Source organism: Delphinapterus leucas, chromosome X (genome assembly GCF_059928025.1).
Source record: "Delphinapterus leucas isolate spDelLeu-1000000601 "Yukka" chromosome X, BTC_Dleu_Yukka2, whole genome shotgun sequence".
NCBI lineage: Eukaryota > Metazoa > Chordata > Mammalia > Artiodactyla > Monodontidae > Delphinapterus > Delphinapterus leucas.
The window spans coordinates 134101134-134121461 of NC_143150.1; positions in this window are offsets into that span (position 1 = coordinate 134101134).

Below are 20328 nucleotides of genomic sequence, written 5' to 3' on the forward strand. Positions count from 1 at the left end.
GGAAAATCAGAAGTAACTTTGTTTCCATGGAGGATTGGGCTAAACTTTGTGGTGTGCTCCTGGAGTGGAATTCTACACAGCTATCAAAAAAGATACGGTATTTCTGTTTTGTAAATAAGTTCATTTGTGTCATATTTTAGATCCCACATATAAGTGACATCATATGGTATCTGTCTTTCTCTGCCTGACTCACTTCACTTAGTATGATAATCTCTAGGTCCATCCACGTTGCTGCAAATGGCATTGTTTCATTCTTTCTTTATGACTGAGTAATATCCCATTGTATACATGTACCACATCTTCTTTATCTGTTCTTCTGTCAATGGACACTTAGGTGGCTTCCATGTCTTGGCTATTGTGAACAATGGTGCTGTGAATATGGTGGGGCACGTATCTTTTCAAATGAGAGTCTTCGTCTTTTCTGGCTATATGCACTGACAGAAAACTAACTTACAGTTACCAAAGGGGAAAGGGGAGGGAGGGATAAATTAGGAGATTGGGGTTAACAGAGACACACTACTATATATAAAAGAGATAAACAACAAGGACCAACTGTATAGCAGAGGGAACTATATTCAATATCTTGTAATAACCTATAATGGAAAAGAATCTGAAAAGGGATATATACATGTATATGTATGACTGAATCACTTTACTGTACAGACGAAACATTGAACTATGTGTCATTTTAAAAATTAATTAATTTTTTTTTTTTTTTTTTTGCGTTACACGGGCCTCTCACTGCTGTGGCCTCTCCTGTTGTGGAGCACAGGCTCCGGACGAGCAGGCTCAGCGGCCATGGCTCACGGGCCCAGCCGCTCCGCAGCATGTGGGATCTTCCCGGACCGGGGCACGTATCCGTGTCCCCTGCATCGGCAGGCGGACTCTCAACCACTGCGCCACCAGGGAAACCTGAAAAATTAATTAATTTTTTAAAAAAGGATACAGTAGACCCGTCGGCAGTGGGAGGAAAGATGTCTGCAGAATAGCCTGGTGGCAAAGTTAATTTGAAGGACTGTGGGTTTCATATGATCCCCGTCAGGGAAATTGCACTCACAGGTGTGTCTACACGTTAAAAACTCTCTTTGTCTCTCCCAACTCCTTCTCCTCTTCTGAACTGAACCACCAATCAACTCGCAGTGCAGTGGGGTGTTTGACTCATCCCTCCACGGCCCCGATGGTGACCTGGGGTCTCTGTCTGTATAGAGCCCAAGCACCTGAGCCTCCATCATCAGCTGAATTGTCCAGCTCACCTGGGGCATCGTGGGGGGATGAGGCTGAAGGCACCAGGTGTGAACCCCTAAGACCAGGAGAAGAAAAGCAGTGATTCAACCAAAGACCTGGCCCAGCACAGCAAACTGACATCTGCAAAAGCACGCAGTTGCGCCCCTCTTGGCTTTGGATTGGGCGTGGAGGCTAAGTTTCTGTGACTCGCTAATTATACAAGTATGCATTTTCAGTGCTGAAAGTGTACGTTTGATTGGTCTGTGTGCCTCTGTGTGAGTTTCCTGGGGCTAAAAATCACCAATGACCACAAAGTGTCTGAAAACAATACAAATCCATCCTCCCCCAACCTGGAGACCAGACATCTGAGGTCAAGGGGTCCCAGGGCTGCGCTCCCTCCAGAGGCTCCGGGGGAGGGTCCTTCCTGCCTCTTCCAGCTTCTGGGGGCTCCAGGCGTCCCTGGGCTTGTGGCCGCCTCCCTCCCGTCTCTGCCTCTGTCTTCTCGGGGCTTCTCCTCTGTGTCTGGGTCTCTCCTCTTCTGTGTCTTAGAAGGACCCTGTCATTGGATGTAGGGCCACCCTCCTCCAGGAGGACCTCATCTCAGACCCTTCACTGCATCACATCTGCAAAGACCCTGTTTCCATACAAGGTCTTGTTCTGAATTTCCAGGGGTCAGGATGTAAACATGTCTTTTTCTAGGGAGGGGACACAATTCAGCCACTAGAGTGACCTTCCCAGGGATTCAAACGGGCTTCCTTATCCCCCCGTGGCCCTTAACTGACAGGCAACCCAACCCCACGTTCCCTGAGCTTGCGTTGACTCTCACACGGGTTCAGTTGTAAGAAATGCATTAGGGCTGCGAGACACTCAGTAGACGCCTTCCTGATGCAATTCCTTCTACTTTACACTAAGAACAATGAATGATGCCAAAGTTCCTCCCTTCACACAGACCTCCCACCCACCTACCGATGCATCGATTTTACATCAAACACCCCCGTAGATTCATCTCCATGTGTCCTCAGCCTTTTTCTTAATTATTTTTTTTGACTTTTTATTTTATATTGGAGTACACAATGAAATCATGCCCTTGCAGCACCATGGATGGACCTAGAGATGGTCATACTAAGAGAAGTAAGTCAGACAGGGAAAGACATATATGATATCAATTATATGTGGAATCTTATAAAAAAGAAATGGTACAAATGAACTTTACAAAACAGAAACAGACTCACAGACACAGAAAACAAACTCGTGGTTCCCAAAGGGGAAGGTGGGGAGGGATAAACTAGGAGCTTGGGGTTAACAGATACACGCTACTATACATACAGTAGATGACCAACAAGGACCTGCTGTAGAGCACAGGGAACTCTGCTCAATATTGTGTCCTCTGCTTTTATATCGTTTTTCTCCATTGAAATCAGCACAGTACAGAGAAAGCAACACAGCAGCTGAACTACTGTTTAGGTCCATGAACGTCTGTGTCAGTCTCTGCTTTTGCAAAACGACTTTAGGCTTTTCCCTCAAAGCTCTTAATTCTAGGGGCCCAGGAGCCACAAACTCATCCACGAATGGATGGCTACTCTCTTCTTCCGGCTCTGGTGCTCAGGAACATTCCCGCACCGGGAAGGACATCCCTCCTCAGCTGGAAATGGCTGGACACCCCTGAAGTGTCCGGCTGGCGGGGGCACTGCCAGGCCATCCATGGAGCCGAGTCCCCTCTGAGCCACGGAGAGTAAGACACGCCACCCGGCGTGGACACCTGGCTACTCAAGGTCCAGAAATGCACACAAGTCTGGCGTCTGTCCTGTTGTTGTACCCGGCATGATTTTCCTCGCTTGTAATATGATGTTTCCTAACTGAGTCTGTGAGGGCGGAGCCAGGGTCTCCAGAATCCTCAGAAAGGCGACTGTACTCTCTCACCGCACATCTGGACATCATGAGGGCACCGATTGTCCTAAACCCGGGTCACAGAACTGGGAAGGGTGCCGGCCCTGCTGTGTCCGTCCCTGACCAGCTGTAGACTTGTGGCTCGGCCGGCCCCACGGTCAGGCCTGTACCTCCAAGTCCAGGAGTGCGGAATTGTGCAGGGGGCAGAGAGGACCCTGTGAACGGATGTCCTGTAGCACCTGCTCGCCCGGAAGGTGGCGGCCCAGGGAAAACACAGAAAACACACAGGGTATCTCGGACAGGCATGGCCTCAAGAAGGGTTTCCTGGGATGTATTCCCGGCACAGAGGGGGCAAGTCCTGCTGTTCCTGTGAGGACCCCACCGGGGGCTCCCAAATGCAGCAAAAGCCACGGGCCACGCAGACTCGGTGTTTTTTTCAAGGCGCTTTCCTGCTGCCCCAGGAACCAAAGTGCATCCATTCAGGGACCAAAGCCCGGACTCCCAAGCCTGACCCCCCAACAATGAGGGACAAAAACGCAAGTCACGGGATTCGAGGCTAAGTTAGCATTCTTTCCCCCCGTAATTCCACAGGTCGGTTGGAGAGATCTGAACAAAGGTGCTGGTGACCTTGAATGGAATTGTTCGTTTTTGTTTTTAAAAACCACACTTTTTAGTCTATTTGTGTCCAATAGTTGTGAAACATCTCAGAGGCCACATAAAAGAAGCGAATCACACATCCGAGGAACAATGAAAGAAAACAAAAGTTGGAACCCATACAAAGGAAGACGCTGTAACCCACCTGAATCCTGCAGCATCTTCTTGATGACACGTTTCTGCATCGATTTTTGAGCAGAGCCGGGAGTGTGGGAGCTGGTAGATTCTTTTCACTCTGACTTTTGCTGGAGATTCTGTTTCTTTTGGTCGAGGGGGGAGTTTAATGTTTAAAAGCATAGAGTTCTCTTTTCATCTTACTGGAAAACTACAAATGAAAAGACATCCTAGGGAATGAAAGTGGTAGGAGGACAGAGTTTTCTGTCTTTTTTCCTTCTTCTTAACCTCCACCGATGCCTGAAGCTGCCGCAAAGCCCAGGGCTGGCTGAACACCTGCGTCTGTGTCAAAATACACCAGGTTTATATTTCTGCTCTAAGTCCCTGGGCCAATTTACACTCAATCAATGAAAACCCCCCACCCCCATAAACTAAGACAGGGTCCGAGCTCAGAGATTTTGCTCTTAATGTTCTGGGGTGACCAGCACTCACCTTAAAATAAACGTGAAAGACGTTGGCTTCTTGGGTCTAACTTCATGTTTATATGTGCCCGTGTGTCACGTTTGCAAATCATGATTGTTGACTTGTCAATGCAAGGAGAAAAAAAAAAGGCTGAAAATGCTTCACCTGGAGTAAGTGAGGAAGGGACCAAGTCAGGACAAATATAGAGGAAGCATTTCTAAAGGGTGAACAGGAATGCAACCACGGGGTGCCATCTGTGTACAAAGGTCTGGTTCCCGGACATATGCGTGCTGCAGCCAGCTGGGCACCTCTTCTGTCCAGGGTCCGGCCAGGATTACTGCCCACAGGGACCACTGCTCGGAATGGCCTTGGGGCTGTGGGCCGTTTCTCTCTCCTGACAGGCCCCTCCTCAGCAAACGTTATGGAAACCCCCTCACCCTCAGAGGGGTCCCCGACCACCACCCCTTCCTGGGCTTCAGAATTTAATAAGAGCAGAGATTCCTGTTGGGTTTTGCATAAGAAGATGCTACAGGAAATCACACTGTCCCTCCTTTCTCCCTCCATGGCCTTTTCTGCACACACATTCATGATGAAAACACTGTGTGAACCCAGAACAGCTAAACTCTGGTTGACAGAGGCTGGGGGATGAGAAGCCTGAAGGGACAACTCATGGGGACGGGGTGTCCGTTTGGGGGAATGAGAATGTTGTAGAACTTGATAGAGGTGGTGGCTGTCCCGTACCGTGAGTGTTCTGAATCCTCCACTTTATTTATTTTTTATTTTTTGGCCCTGCTGCCCAGCAGCGTTCAGGATCTTGGTTCCCCGGCCAGGGATCGTACCCGGAGCCCCTGCATTAACGGCAGAGTCTTTTTTTTTTTTTTTGCGGTACGCGGGCCTCTCACTGCTGTGGCCTCTCCCGTTGCGGAGCTCAGGCTCCGGACGCGCAGGCTCAGCGGCCATGGCTCACGGGCCCAGGCACTCCACGGCATGTGGGATCCTCCCGGACCAGGGCATGAACCCGCGTCCCCTGCATCGGCAGGCCGTCTCTCAACCACTGTGCCACCAGGGAAGCCCTAACAGCAGGGTCTTAACCACTGGACCGCCAGGGATTTCCCTGGATTGTCCACTTTAGAATCGTTAATTTTAGGGTCTGTGAATGTCATCTCAATTTAGAAAAACAAACGATTCTCCAAAAATTAAAAATTGTGGGAGACAGGAGAAAGATCTGTGGTTGGCACAGGTTAGGGGGGGAGGGATAGATGGAAGGAAGGAAGACAGAGGGTTACTAGGTCAGGGAAACTACTCTGTATGACACTATAATGATGGATACATGTCATCATACATGCGTCCAAACCCACAGGAGGTACATCACCAACATGAAGCCTAATGGAAACTGTAGACTTCAGTCAATAATAGTGTATCAGTATGGGCTCATCTTTGCAACAGCTGTGACCCCCTCGTGCAGGATGCTTGAGGGCAGGGGTGGTCGAACAGATACCTGGGAACTTTCTGTACTTTCTTCTCTGTGTTTCCACAAATGTAAAACAACTCAAAAAATACAATAAAGTCTATTAAAAAAAAAAAGAAACAAAACAGCCACTTTTGGAAGTACAGGTATGGCTAGGCTTACCTTCACACTGAGGGTAACGTGGGACCCCCCCCTCTGCCCAATTTTGGCCCTGAAAGTTCCAGACCCAGGAGGCCCCTCAGACCCGGGCAGACTGGGAGGTTGGTTCCCCTCTGAGTAGCATTCTTCTTAAATATTTTGCCCACAAAGTGCAAAAAAACCCCAAACCCCCAATATGTGTTAGATAAAAGAAGTGCCAGGTACATGGTACCAATGCCACGTGTTTGGGGTGATTTTACTGCGAACTGCTAAGGTATTTGCCACCTTGTGCCCCCTGCATTTGGTGTGTTCCAGAAGAGGTGATGGTCTCTCTTAAAAGCATGGATCTTATTAAGTATACTTTTTTTAAAAAAAGTATTTGCTTCTCAATGTATTCTTCATGTCAGTGGAAATTGTATCTGGGGCAGAGCCACCTGCAAAATCCAAAAATCAGCATTCCAAAAGAGGGTCACGTCCTGAGTTGGAAGTAGAACAGAAATTGGAACGGACACCGTCCATCTCTGCATATCAGGCGCCCTGCCCAGTTACAGGCCCCGAGAGCAACTCCTTCTGTCCAGGAAGCATTAATGGCAGGAGACAGGGGTCCGGGGTGGGGGGCCGGCACATGGCAGGTGTCTGTCCTCCAGTGATACAGGCTCGGCCGGCTTGGGGGCAAACCCACAGACCACGGATGGGGCTCTGTTACGAGTCTCTCCCAGAGATAGTCATGGCCTCCCTATTGTCACAGAGATCTGACCCCACAGCTCAGAGTCGACCCCAGCTGTGATTCTGCAGACCCTCTGACCAGGACCAAGATGGGGTGGGTGTCTGGAGGGAGTGGGAAGGCTCCCCGGGGAAAGGAGGAATGAAGGCTTGGGAAGGTCTCGGGGTGGGAGTGGAGCTCATTAGGACCCTGAGCTGAGTATCCCCTTAAGGGGCCAGGGGTTGCCCAGGTGGAGGCCACGAGGGCAGGAGAGAGCCCCTGAAACATCTGGCCAGCGGTGGGCTGCAGCCTCTCACGAATGTGGCTGCAGAGTGTCTCAGGGGAAAGGGAAATGTATTTTCACATTTTCTCAGCCTCAAAAGTCATGATGTCCTAATTATCATGAGACAGGCTGTACGAAGAGCTGGTTTCTGTCCTCAGGCTCCCCCAACACCCAGCCCCTCCATACTCTTCCTCCTTTAAAATGCGGACAAGGACACAGAACCCACGTGTTCCTCCTCTTCTCTTCCTCCCCCCCTTGCTTACATTTGTGGACACAGGAGCAACTTCGATTCACCATCTCCGCACACGCACCTCGCAAGACACGAGGTATGTGTCCATGATGGATAGGACACATCCCTAGATGCTGCAGACGGGAACCCTGGCTCCACACACACAATACTCAGCTCTTCAAGCTCCTGTCCTGGGCTGGCAAAAGCCCAGGAACCATCCGGCATGTGTGTAGGAAATTACCTTCTAGATGCATAAAGGTACGTCCTCCCAAAAGTGGGAAATGGAAACACTCGAAGGCCATTTTTATTTCCAGCGTTAGCTTCTGCTAGAGAGAAAGAAAGAAAGAAAGAAAGAAAGAAAGAAAGAAAGAAAGAAAGAAAGAAAGAAAGAAAGAAAGAACGGAAGGAAGGAAGGAAGGAAGGAAGGAAGGAGGGAAGAAAGAAAGAAAGAACCCCTAATCACCTCCCAAAGGCCCCACCTCCTAACACATCCTATTGGGGATCAGGGCTTCAGCATATGAATTCAGGGAACACAATTCAGTCCATATCACTTGGTAAAGATTTATTAAAATTCACATGTTTTCGTTTCCTGGAAGCTTTGTGATGACATTTACATAAGGTGCCTTTAAGTGAAAGATGTAAAAATCAAAGCCCGGCCTCTAGGATTTGGTAAATCCCTGTGAGCAGAATCCCTGGACGTGAGACACTAAATCAGCCACGGACAGGGGGACAATCCTCTCAGAAACCGGGTCATGTTCAATTATTTGCTTTGAATAAAACGGGAGGAATTGCGACTGAATCGTCCTCTTACAGACAATGAAAACGGTATTTGAGGGTAGCTCACTGTGTGCTTTTAAAAGCAAACTTTTCCTTTTGGAAGAGTTTTAGATACAAAGTCGTGCATCTAAAAGAGACATTTTTAGAGAAATTGCAAAGTCGTGCCGAGGTCCCCTATGACCCATATGCATTTCCACTATGCATCACCTCTTACATTATTATGGGGCATTTCTCACAATTGACAAACCAAGGCTGATACATCATCATTAATTAAGTTCACACTTTAATACTCAGACTTCCTCATTTTCCCCCAAATGTCCTGTCCCACGACCTTTAGTCCTAACATCCCCTTAGGCTCCTCAGGGCTGTGACAGTTTCTCGGACTTGCCCTATTTTTGGTGACCTTACAGATTTGAGGAGGGCTGGTCAGGTATATTGCAGGCTGCCCCTCTATCGGGGTCTGATGTTTTCCTCCTGGTTAGATTAGGGTGATGGGTTTCGAGGGCAAGCACAGAGGTAAGTGCAAGGAAGTCTTTTCCACGTGGAGCCTGACCTCCCCGGGAACACCCTCCATGCCATGCCTGGCACACCTGGCCAAGCTGAACACCTGCACACACACATCCTCCACCTGGCCTGGCAGCTGCCTGCTTCCCTGGTCATAACCCACTGTCCTCACCTGCCCCGCCCATCCTACTGACCCACAAGTTCCACACACACGGCTCCACCCTTTTCCCTGACAAGCCCCGCCCAGTGCACCTGCCCCCCTTGCTGGAGGCTCGGCCACCCCCAAGCCCCTCGGCCCGTCCTCCCTGGGAGTTCCTCCCTGACCCTTGTGGTTTGACTGGCCACAGCTGGCCTGTGAGTGACCAGACGGAGGCACGAGGTGGGGACGCTGCTATTTAGGACGGCCCGAGGCTACTCCGTCCACGGTCCCAGGGGTTGCTGGGCATCTCCAGAGCTGCAGGTCTCCATTTATTTTACAAGCACAGGGAAGCCGTCAGCCCAAGGGTCTCCAAGAGTCTCCTGCAAAAGCTCTCACACTATATAACGACAGCAGTCTCCCAGGGGGCAGAAGGATGTCCCCTCAACCCTCTGTTTTCCAATCATCTGACCATTTCGGGAACGGGCAGGGGATGTGGACGGAGTGCAGCTGGGTCTGCTCAACGCTGCAGCTCAGCGCTCTCCCAGAACGGACATTTTCCAAATACGCACTGCATGAATAAATGAGTGAGGGGGTGAAAGAGTCCTCTGTCTGGACAGGTCTTCACAGAAGTCGAGACTGTAAAACTTCCAGGTGGGCCGTCCGGGGGCCCCCTTCCCTCTGAACCACATTCCTGACCACTGGGCTCTGAGGATGACTCTCAACACCCCCAGGACCTTAGGTCTCCCCAGGACACCATTTGGAAAACAGATGGACATCCTATACTTCAGCCAGTCACCCCTGCAATGAGGCCTCTTGGCATTGGGGAGCTGGGGCGGTCTTTGCTGAGAATGGGACAGAACACAGTAAGTGGGAATCTTGGGTGCAGGTATGTCTGTTGTGGGGTGTAATGAGTTCAGTGTCTATGCCCTGACCCCCATGTCTGTGATTGGGACCTTATTTGGAAACAGGGTCTCTGCAGATGTGATGCAGTGAAGGGTCTGAGATGAGGTCCTCCTGGAGGAAGGTGGCCCTACATCCAAAGACAGGGTCCTTCTAAGACACAGAAGTGCAGAGACACAGGCACAGAGGAGAAACCCCGTGAAGAGAGAGGCAGAGACGGGAGAGAGGTGGCCACAAACCCAGGGATGCCTGGAGGCCCCAGAAGCTGGAAGAGGCGGGGAGGACCCTCCCCTGGAGTCTCTGGAAGGAGCGCGGCCCTGGGACACATTGACCTCAGACGTTTGGTCTCCAGGACTGGGGGAGGATGAATATCTGTGGTTTAAGTCACTGGATTTGCAGCTATTTGTGACACCAGCCCCAGAAAGTGACACACTGAGTAAGAATTCTTCACCAGTGAACTGGGTGAAGAAGTGGGTTAATTCTCCCCGTTGAAAGCCACAGAAGAAAGCCACCTGACCTCTGACAGAAGGTGGCGGCCCTGACTCAGGACGCCGCAGAGAATAGCGTCCTGTTATACCGGGATGGGGATGCAGACACTTAGGTTCCCGATCCATAGGGAAAGGTGGCTATCTCCATGAAAAGCGATTCAGAAAGGCTGATGTTAGAAGTACACTGAATACAGTCCACGCTCCTTTTACAAGACAATAACCATGTCACCCTAAAGTGACCTGCTCCAAAGTTGACATTTGTCCTTGTGTAGCTTTAGGAAATGACTCATCCCGAAGACGTGTCTTGGAGTTGTTCCTGGGGATGTGAGGCGGGGGCTCTCTCCCCATTCCCTGGGTGGGCTACATCCTCACAGTGAGTGATCTGGGATGTCGGCCCCTCAGAAAGGGTCCTTCCAAGACCCTCCGGTCTCGTGGACTCAACAAGCATTCATTAGCACCTGCTTTAGGGATTTGGGAGACACCTGTGGGCAAGAAGACCCATGGAGAGTTCACTTTCTGGCCAGGGAGTGGAGACAGATGATGACCAATAAACACCTAAATTGTAGAGCACGTCAGAAAGAAGAAAGTAAACCAGTGGCATGGAGTCAGCGGGGCCAGGTGTGCTTGCTTGTGGGAGGGGAAGTTCTGATTTAAATAAAGCCATCAGGTGGACAGAGGTTAGCCAGGTAAGTAACCAGGCAGAGAGCTGTCCAGGTAAGACAGTAGCCCATGCAAAGGTCCTGAGGCAGGAGAGGGGTTAACCAGGTAGATAACCAGGCAAAGAACTGTCCAGGTAAGACAGTAGCCCATGCAAAGGTCCTGAGGCAGGAGAGGGCTTAACCAGGTAGATAACCAGGCAAACAGCTGTCCAGGTAAGACAGTAGCCCATGCAAAGGTCCTGAGGCAGGATGGTGGCCAGCTTGCCCCCGGAAGAGCCGGGAGGTTGGCACAACTGGGATTGGATGGGGGGGAGGGGGAGAGAAGGAGGCAGGAAGATGATGGGTCACCTGGACGCCAGGTCACCTGGGCTCCAGGATAGGACTCAGGCAGTGAGTCCAGGAATGAGCTGTCAGGAGGATTCATTTGCTGCTGTCTCTCCCTGAGGGTTCATTCTCTAGCCCACAGGGGCTCCTCCTGCTTTCACATCCCTGTGGGTCACCGGGTAGAGGCTCCTCCTCTTGGGAGACTGCCAGCCCAGCTCCCATCTCTGTTCTCTTCCCGGGGGAGGGGGGTTCACGCACACAGAAGATATGAAGCAAGCTCGCCCGGCTCCCCGACCCACAGAGGACCCCGAATGGGTTAGGGCTTATTGGGAACGGCAGCTCTGAGACCCGGAGACGGCCAGCAGACGGGACAACCGCTTGGAGGTCTCTCAGGGGCCTCAGTTGTGAGACCAAAAAGTGCTTCACACAGCGGAGGAAAGTCTTCTTTTCCATCTATGGGAAGTTTCCGTAGACGCCATGGATGCTACAAGTCAGCGTGCTCCCAAATCGCCAAATAAGGCAACTCCTCAAATAGCCTCCCTCAGCTTCATCCAAGAGTCTGTCTCCAGAAAAAACAAGATCGACCTTAAAATTAAATGATGGTATTCAAACGTAACGTGTATGAAAATTGATACCCGAATTCCAAACATGCAGAAAATGAGCTCTCAAGTCATTAAGCATTAGTCATCACACCACAGTGTGACCTCATCCGCTGGGTGCAATGTCCCTCTGCTCATTAACGACTGTTTCCCCCTCCCTCTCTCTCTCTGTCTCTCTCTCTGTCTCCCCCTCTGTACACACACACACACACACACACACACACACACATACACATACACACACACACATGGTTTATTTTTCTCTATTCTTGATGCTGCGATAGTGTTTTGTACATGTTTCTCTTCTGCTGTTTGATGAATTAAAATATCTGTCCATCACTTTCTCCCTCTATCCGTCCATTGCTATCTATCTATCTGTCTATTCATTATATCTATTTGTTTCTCAATCATCTATTCATCTATCATATATTTATGTAAGCATATATCCGTCTATTACATATATTTGTCTCTCAATGATCTATCATCTATGTATCTCTGTATGAATCCATCCATCCATTCAGCATATCTATTTGTCTATCAGTCAACTATATGTCTGCCTGTCCATCCACCCATCCATCCATCCATCCACCCATCCATCCATCCGTCCATCCATCCATCCATCCATCCATCCATCCATCCATTATATCTATTTATCTCTCAACCAATCATTTATCTATCTTTCTTCCTTTCTTTCTTTCTTTCTTTCTTCCTTTCTTTCTTTCTTCTTTCTTTCTTTCTTTCTTTCTATCTATCTTTCTATCTATTGATCCATCACCTATCTATGTATCTATATCTATCTACCTACCTATCTATCTATCCATCCATCTATCTATTTTCTACCTGTATTTCTCTCCCTGCAGCCCCAATGCTGTAGAACTTAACCATTTGATCACATCTTGTGCTACATCCATTCACAAAATCTTCTGGAACTCTTTGCCTCATTAAAGCAACACCAAGGACAAAGCAAAGTCCTCTGTCTGACTGTGGGGCTGAATGCTGACACCTCCCTCAAGTTCAGAACATCTTGGGGGATGGCCCCCGCTCACACATGCTTCTCCACGCCCTTGTCTTGGCCTTGAATGTAAGCCCTCCAGCCCCTCTTACCCCCAGACCCACACTTCGCTCTGGGGAGCCCCTGTTCAGTGCTGAACCCATGCTGGCCCCCTCGCTGGTGATCAGCAAGTCATCTCAGGGCCCTTTCAGCTGGCCCCAAACACTGAACAGGGCCTGATACATTCTGTCTGTCTGTGGGACCCTCCGCACCTTCTCCAGGGGGCAGAAAAGCGTGACTCAAAGCACGTGTCTCCAAGCAGATGTTTCACATCAGGTCCTAGGAAACCAAGGGGAACATGTGAAAATACTGTCAGAAACCCTACATCCCCAGCCCCAGCCCCAGAAAAGACAGGAATCTGAGATGTGGTCCATCAGAGGGGACACCGAGGTCATGAGGAGTAGGGCCTCCTGCGCCCAGCCCACCCCCCATCCCAGGGACACTTACTCAACCTCACAGCCCTTCCTGCACCACTGCTGTTCTTTTTGGGTTTTTTTGCAAGGAGACCCAGGCACCATCTTCAGGTTGGCCGACACTGCCATGTTGCCAGCATCTCTTGGTGCTGTCGTTGTGGGGATAGGCTTGGAGTCAGCCCAGCTCCCTCCGTCCCCGGTGCCATGGCTTTTGGGACACGGCCTCTCCCATCCTCAGCCTCCGCTTCCTCAGCTGCGCGATGGGTGTTAGAGCCTCAAGGGACCGCAGTGAGCGTCGGGGGCTGGCTGCTCAGAGGTCATCAGCGAACGCCCTCCCCTTTCCAGAGCCCTCCCGTCCCCTCCTCACAAGGAAGAGAAGGCACTCTGGGCCCATTACATCAAGCATTGTCACCAAGGTTCCCTTACTCACCTCTGCGTCTCTTGCCCACACCTTTAACCTCAGACGTCCAGCCTCCAGGACTTCAAAAAATAATTGTATGTTGTTTGGGTCACCCAGGCTGCGGTACTTTGTTATGACGGCTCTAGCAAATTGACACAACGCCCGAGGTCACGTGGCTGCCGTGGAGACAGACGCGAACCCAAGAGGGCTCTGAACACACAACTGTGAACCGTAAATCTGGCGCAGAAAGGGGGGGCAACAGCTGGGGTTTAACGGCCGCTTTGCAGGTGCTCTGGTTGGGCTGGGCTCGAGAGGCTGTTGAGTGCTCGGCACACCTGGTTTCCATGGCAACCAGCAGGTAGGACAGGGAAACCCCCGCCGGCTTTCCCTCTTCTTCCATCTGTCTGGATCCCCTCGCATCCTTCTGGGCCATATCCAGGAGGCTCCCCAAGCCCACACTCCAGCTCTGGTTTCCACGCTGGGCTGCTGGGTGTTCCCAAGCCTGACAAGAAAAAGTGTTCTCTGTAGGCATCCGTCACCCTTCTGACTCCCCCATGGCGTCGACACGGTGGCACCCAGCCTAACAAGTCTCTGCTTGGGGAAGGAGATCCCCCCACCACGTTTTGCTTCCTCTTTAGACCAAAGGGAGCCACCTGGATCTCAAAGAGGAACACAATGCACCAGGACCGGAGGTGTTTGTCAGAATGTACCACAGCTGTCAGGGAAGTGACAGACACGTCTCGCTCCGTGGTGGCACCGACCGGCGTGTCACTCATCTGGGCTGGGACATGACAGGTGATCAATTAAGAGAGCATGTTGCTAGCAGACCGTGAAAGACACGGGGATGGATCCTCCTGTTGGAGAACATGCATAATTCCCCTTCACGTCAACAGAACACACAGGTGTGCTCAGGTAGACCTCAGACATACTGTTCCGAAGATCCTGGGCACCCGGCTCCGGGTGTGACAGCCTCAAATTCGTTCTTACCTTACTCGAAACATCCATGAGCAAAAGTCAAAAGAATTCTCCAAGCACGGAGACTCCCGGGGAGACATGTACAGCGTATGGAGGGAAGAAATCTACAATAAAACTGCCATGTGCTAAGGGGAAAAAAAGAGCTTACCCCAACTCCTAGAGTATGAAATCTCTGATACTCATTCTTATGTCCTATTAGAACATGTTTTTCTAAATTTATTTTATTTATTTATTTTTGGCCACCTTGGGTCTTCATTGCTGCGCACGGGCTTTCTCTAGTTGCAGCGAGCGGGGGCTACTCTTCATTGCAGTGCGCGTGCTTCTCATTGCGGTGGCTTCTCTTGTTGTGGAGCACGGGCTCAGTAGTTGTAGTGTGCAGGCTCAGTAGTTGTGGTGCACTGGCTTAGTTGCTGTGCAGCACGTGGGATCTTCCCTGACCAGGGATTGAGCCCGTGTCCCCTGCATTGGCAGGCGATTCTTAACCACCGTGCCACCAGTGAAGTACAAAACACTTTTTTTCATGCTAACTCCTGGCACTTGTAGGAAAAATAAAACCACACACGAGTCAAATATGAACTTTGACATTCTGAGAGCTGTCCGATGTTTCCACCCGAATAGTTTCCCCAAGTAGCACGAGTGAACGTGCGAAAGTGGCGAGGCAGATGGGGGTCTTTCCAACAAAGAGAGCCATTCCGGTCACAGACCCGTCTGCTCGGTGAAGAGCGTGAGGAGTCTGTGGACACACTTTGAAATCACAGTGGACAACCGTCCGCAGAAGATGAAATTCACGGCGATTTATAGGAGCACAGCCACGCCGCCCGCGTCCAGCTGGAGTTGCCCCATCCTGTCCACTCTGGACGTTGGTACCCCCACACCCTCTGACTCGCGTGGAAAGGTCACACTTCTGCTCACATGGACGTACTTTTCCTTCTGTCACTTTGCTGGCTGTGCTTCCTTTGAGAAGCTTTCTTGCTTTCTTTCTTTTTTAAGCTTTATTTTAATCATTTTCATTCTCCTGCATATGGTGTCTTCACCACTTCTGACAGTGAGTTTGCATACAATATGCTCCTTGGGTTTGGGGGGAACCAGGCAGATAAAGGAGCATAACGGATACTTCTGCAGTGTATTAGGAGAACTCAAGCATTCACTTCATTTTTGCCCCACATTTCCTCCTGGTTCCCTCCTTGGTATTGGCAGCTGATTTGTAATGTCTGCTTCGGGACTCGTTGGCTCCTGAGCACGTCCTGAGGGTCTAGAGAGCTATCCCTCCCCCCCTCGACCGTCACCACATCAGGAAGCCTTTGGATGGGGTCCCGCTCACACACACATTTCCTGATGAGCACAGGGCTCAGACAGTGTGCAGGATAAACCTCGGAATGTCTATTTTGACTTCCGTGACTCCACCACACATGTAAACTATCAGGCTTGTAGCCGAGAGATTGCCCACCATCACCAAAAGGTCTTGATGGGGTTAGACCCTATCACAAGCCCTCTTGCAATTAAGACGACTTCACGGAAATGAAGCGAGGCTGTACCACAGCTGCTCACGTAATCCGGCCACAGAGCTGGTACCCACGGAGCCTGATTCAGTTCCCATGGGTACATAGTTAAAGTCACCCATAATTGGGTGTCCTGGCTGTTGACTCTATTTGCGTCCAGATTCCACCGAAAACACTCATTATACAGTCCCAGCGTGAACTGCTCTTCTCTGTGTGTTCTGTCATCCCCACAATTAGATTTTCTTAGTTCCAGGATCGGGAGTAACACACGTGAACACACATTGCAAAATAAGAAATCACACAGCGTGCGTTCGGTTAGCCATCAGACAGGTGTCATTGCTGTGATTTTTACTGAAGTATAGTTGACTAACAGATACAAACTACTATACAAAAAATAGATAAGCAAAAAGGACTTACTGAATAGCACTGAGAACTATATTCAATGTCTTGTAATAACCTATAATGGAAAAGAATCTGAAAAAGAATATATATATATATGTATCGCTGAATCACTTTGCTGTACACCTGAATCTAACACAATATTGTCATGGCTGTTTTTGGTCCTCCACTTTGACTCTATGCGTGGACGTCCCTCTGATTTGCCCACATTCGGGCAAACACCACCAAGCAAACCAAAGAACGATGCTTATGGACATCGATGTGTCCATGAAAAGGCAGGCTCTCAGCAAGGCTGCAGCAACAGAGGTCTCGTTCGCAGGAAAGGCACAAATACATCATGCAGAGTAAGGGCTGAGCAAGTCGCTGTGAGGACCATCGCTGGTGGGGTTGCCTGCACTCTGCTCCTTGTAAGTTGTCTTGTAAGGGTGATGGTGACACATGCTGGTATTTGTCCTCTGCTGCAGTTTTCCCTTTGTCCTTTGTAATACATTTTTATAACTTTACAGAAAGCAAAAAAGCATGTCTCCGTAGAGACATGACAAAATGTGATCCTGGCGGTGGCTGCAATAGTGGAAAGCAGGTAACTTCCCATGTGGGAGCGGGAGATGGGGCCAGTCATCGGAGGGCAGGGTAGCTCTGTCTAACTTCTATCAAGCTATATGCATCATCTACTTAATCTATCATCTCTGTATCTATGCATTTATTACCTATCTATGTCTATCAGTCTATATTATCTGTGTATACCTATTATCTATATGTGTATCATCTATCAATTTATCATATAACTACATCTACCTATATCTATCTATATAACCTATGTGTATCCATTATCTATCTATATCTATCAGTCTATATTATCAGTGTATATTTATTATCTATCTATATGTCTATCATTTATCTATCAATTTATCATCTATCTATATCTATCCATATTATCTATGTGTTATCTATTATCTATCTATATTATCTATGTGTATATTTATCTATCTATATGTCTATCATCTGTCTTTATCAATCTATCATCTAACTACATCTGCCTATCATCTATCACTCTATCATCCAACTGTATCTATCTATATCTATTATTTATCTAACCTATCTCTATAGGTCATCAATATCTATGTATCTAATCTTTAATCTATTGATCTGTATCAATCTATTTATCTATTCCAGTGATTTACAACTGGCGGTAATTCTGCCCCCCAGAGACACTCGGCAATGCCTGGGGACATTTCTCATTGTCACACTGGGGGGAGGGGGTGCTCCTGGCACCCGGTGGGTGGAGACCAGGGATGCTGTTCCACACCCCACAGTGCACAGGACGCCCCACATCCGAGAGTTCTCCAGCCCCCGATGCCCGTGGGGCTGCAATGGAGAAGCCCTTGTTTAAGGTATCAGAGTCACTGAGATCAGCATTCATTTTCACGAGGCTCTTGGCATGGTGCAGACACAGACTCTGCCCACCTGTGTGCTTTGCTCTAATATCCATGCTTCCTGTCTTCTCACCTACACTCTCCCCCTACCCCCCATCCCCTTTCAATCTCATCTGTACACATCGAACCCTTTGCAGAAAAGAAACGCCTGAAGAAATGCTTGAAGGCACCTATTTAGAGAAGCTTTGTTAAACTAAGCAAGGATCTGGACAGCGTGGTCCACGATGGTTTATTCATTTGATTTGAGCGTGTTCTTTTCATAAAAGCACTGCCACGTGGCAAAAATCATGAAAGGATGCTTTTGATCCAATACCACAGAGCAGAGAAAAAAGGGCAGGAAGCTTTCAAGAAAAGTTGAGTCACAAACTTAAATTGTGCGTCTTCCCGTGAAGATTGGGGAATTCTGATGTAGGTAAAAAAATATTTTCATTAAGTACGACTTTGTAGACATCTGTCCTCTGACTAATGCACAATGAGGGTTTACACACTTGGGATGTTGATTCATGATGTGGGTGGGATGCTGTTTAGAATAAAGATTCTCTGGCCTCACCTCCAGAGATTGCATTTCAATAGGCTGGGAGTAGGGCTTGGGAATCTGCATTTTTTTTACTGTTTTAAAAGATTTTAGTTCATATTATCATAAAGTAAAATTGACTTGTGTGTGTGTGAGTGTTGTGCTGCTCCATGACTTTTAACACATGTTTAGATACCTCTAAACATCGTCACACTCAGGACACAGAGTAGTTCCATGAACCGCCCCACTCCCAGCTAAAATTTCCCTCATGTCATCCCTTTATAGTCACATACACCCACCCCCACCCCACCCACTGGAGGTTTCTTCATTTTAAACAAGTACCCCCAAGAAATTCGTATGCGAGGAAACCAATGATGTAGTGAAAAGATTGTTAGCCTTAGAAAGTCTCAAGACCAAATCAGGCTGAAGCATTTTTGGTTAAGGTAATTCTGGATAAAGGCATTGATTATGCCTGACATCATTTCTCTCATTGAAAAACGAAGGTAATATTTATCTTAGAAAGTGGTCGTGAAGAAAGAAGAATGAGGTAAGCCAAATCTGGCACATAGTAGATGTCCGTTGGACAATATCTACTATGACATGTTGGCTTTTTTAAAAAAGAGATTTTAAATACTATGGAGTTTTTTTTTAAAGGTACAGTCTTCTCCTTCTGACCAAGATGGAATAATAGGCACGCAATTTATTCTCCTGCCTGAAACAGCTAAAAAAGTGAACAAAATATATGAAATCATCTTTCGGAGACACTGGACATCGCACAATGAAAGATAGTGAGCTCAGAGAAATTGGACACTAGTGAGGTGAACCCTGTGATTGCCCCAACTAACAGTCCTCAGAGATTTTCCAGGCAATGGCAGAAGGGAGGGAACCCAGGTGGTACCAGGGAGACTCCCTGCATTGAGGATACAGAGCTGAGAGCCTGGGGAGACCAAGGCAGCAAGACTTGATGAACAGAGAACCAGAGAGGAGAAAGCCACCCAGGGAGCTGCCTGCTAATAGACCTCAGGAAGTCACCTGAGAACTGATCCACACGTGCCTGCGAGGAAACCATCCAAGGTCAGGGAAAGGACCAGGCGAAATGAATAGTGGAAACAGTGCCTGGCACTCACACAAATCCCAAAAGTACTTGTTCTTACCTCCCAGATTGGAAAACCCCGGTAGTTCACGGAACGTTATGTAGGATAGTGAGAATGATCTTGCCTCAATAGGTTGGACAAATTGACCTTAAGTTAAATGCTGCTCTGGTCCATCCCAACAAAACATAAGAGTCAGGACCTGAAAGGTTCAAACTATGTGCAAATGACTTAATTGCATCCCAGAGCAAAGCTCAAAGATACTTATAGGAATACAAAAATACACAGCACCCCACGTGATAAAACTAAAAATGTCTGGCATCTAATCCAAAATTACCAGACATGAAAAGCAGAAAAAAATATGACCTATAATAAGGAGAAAAATAAATTAATTCAAACTGACCCAGAATTGGCAAAGATGTTACAATTAAAAGATGAGAACAATAAAACAGTTCTTACGACAGTAGTCAATTTCTGCAAAAAGCTGGAGGAAAGACTTGGAAGATACAAAAAAGGCTCAAATCAAAGTTCTGCAGAGGAAAACTATAATGGCTGATACTTTAAAAATTAACACTGGATGGGATTGAGGACAGGTCAGTATTACAGGATTAGTTAATGTGAAAACAATGGAATAGACATTATCCAAAATGAAACACAGAGAGAAAAATGACTTTAAAAATTAAAAGAGCATCAGTGAACTGTGGACCAACCTCACATGGCCCAATACATGAGTAATTAGAGTCCCCATAGAAAAAGCAGTTTTCAAAGCTAATCTCACTTAATTTTCACAAATTAGGTCTTCTGATCCCTATTTTAGAGATAAATAGGGTCGCCAGATAAAATACAAGATGACGTGCAATCTTTGGAATGTCAAAGATTTGTATTTAAATTATTTGTAACTTCTCTGAAATTCAAATTTAACTGGGTATCTTTTTATTCGCTCTGCTAAATGTGGCAACCTTGTAAATGGAGTGATGGGGTCACAGCTGTTAGATAACTAA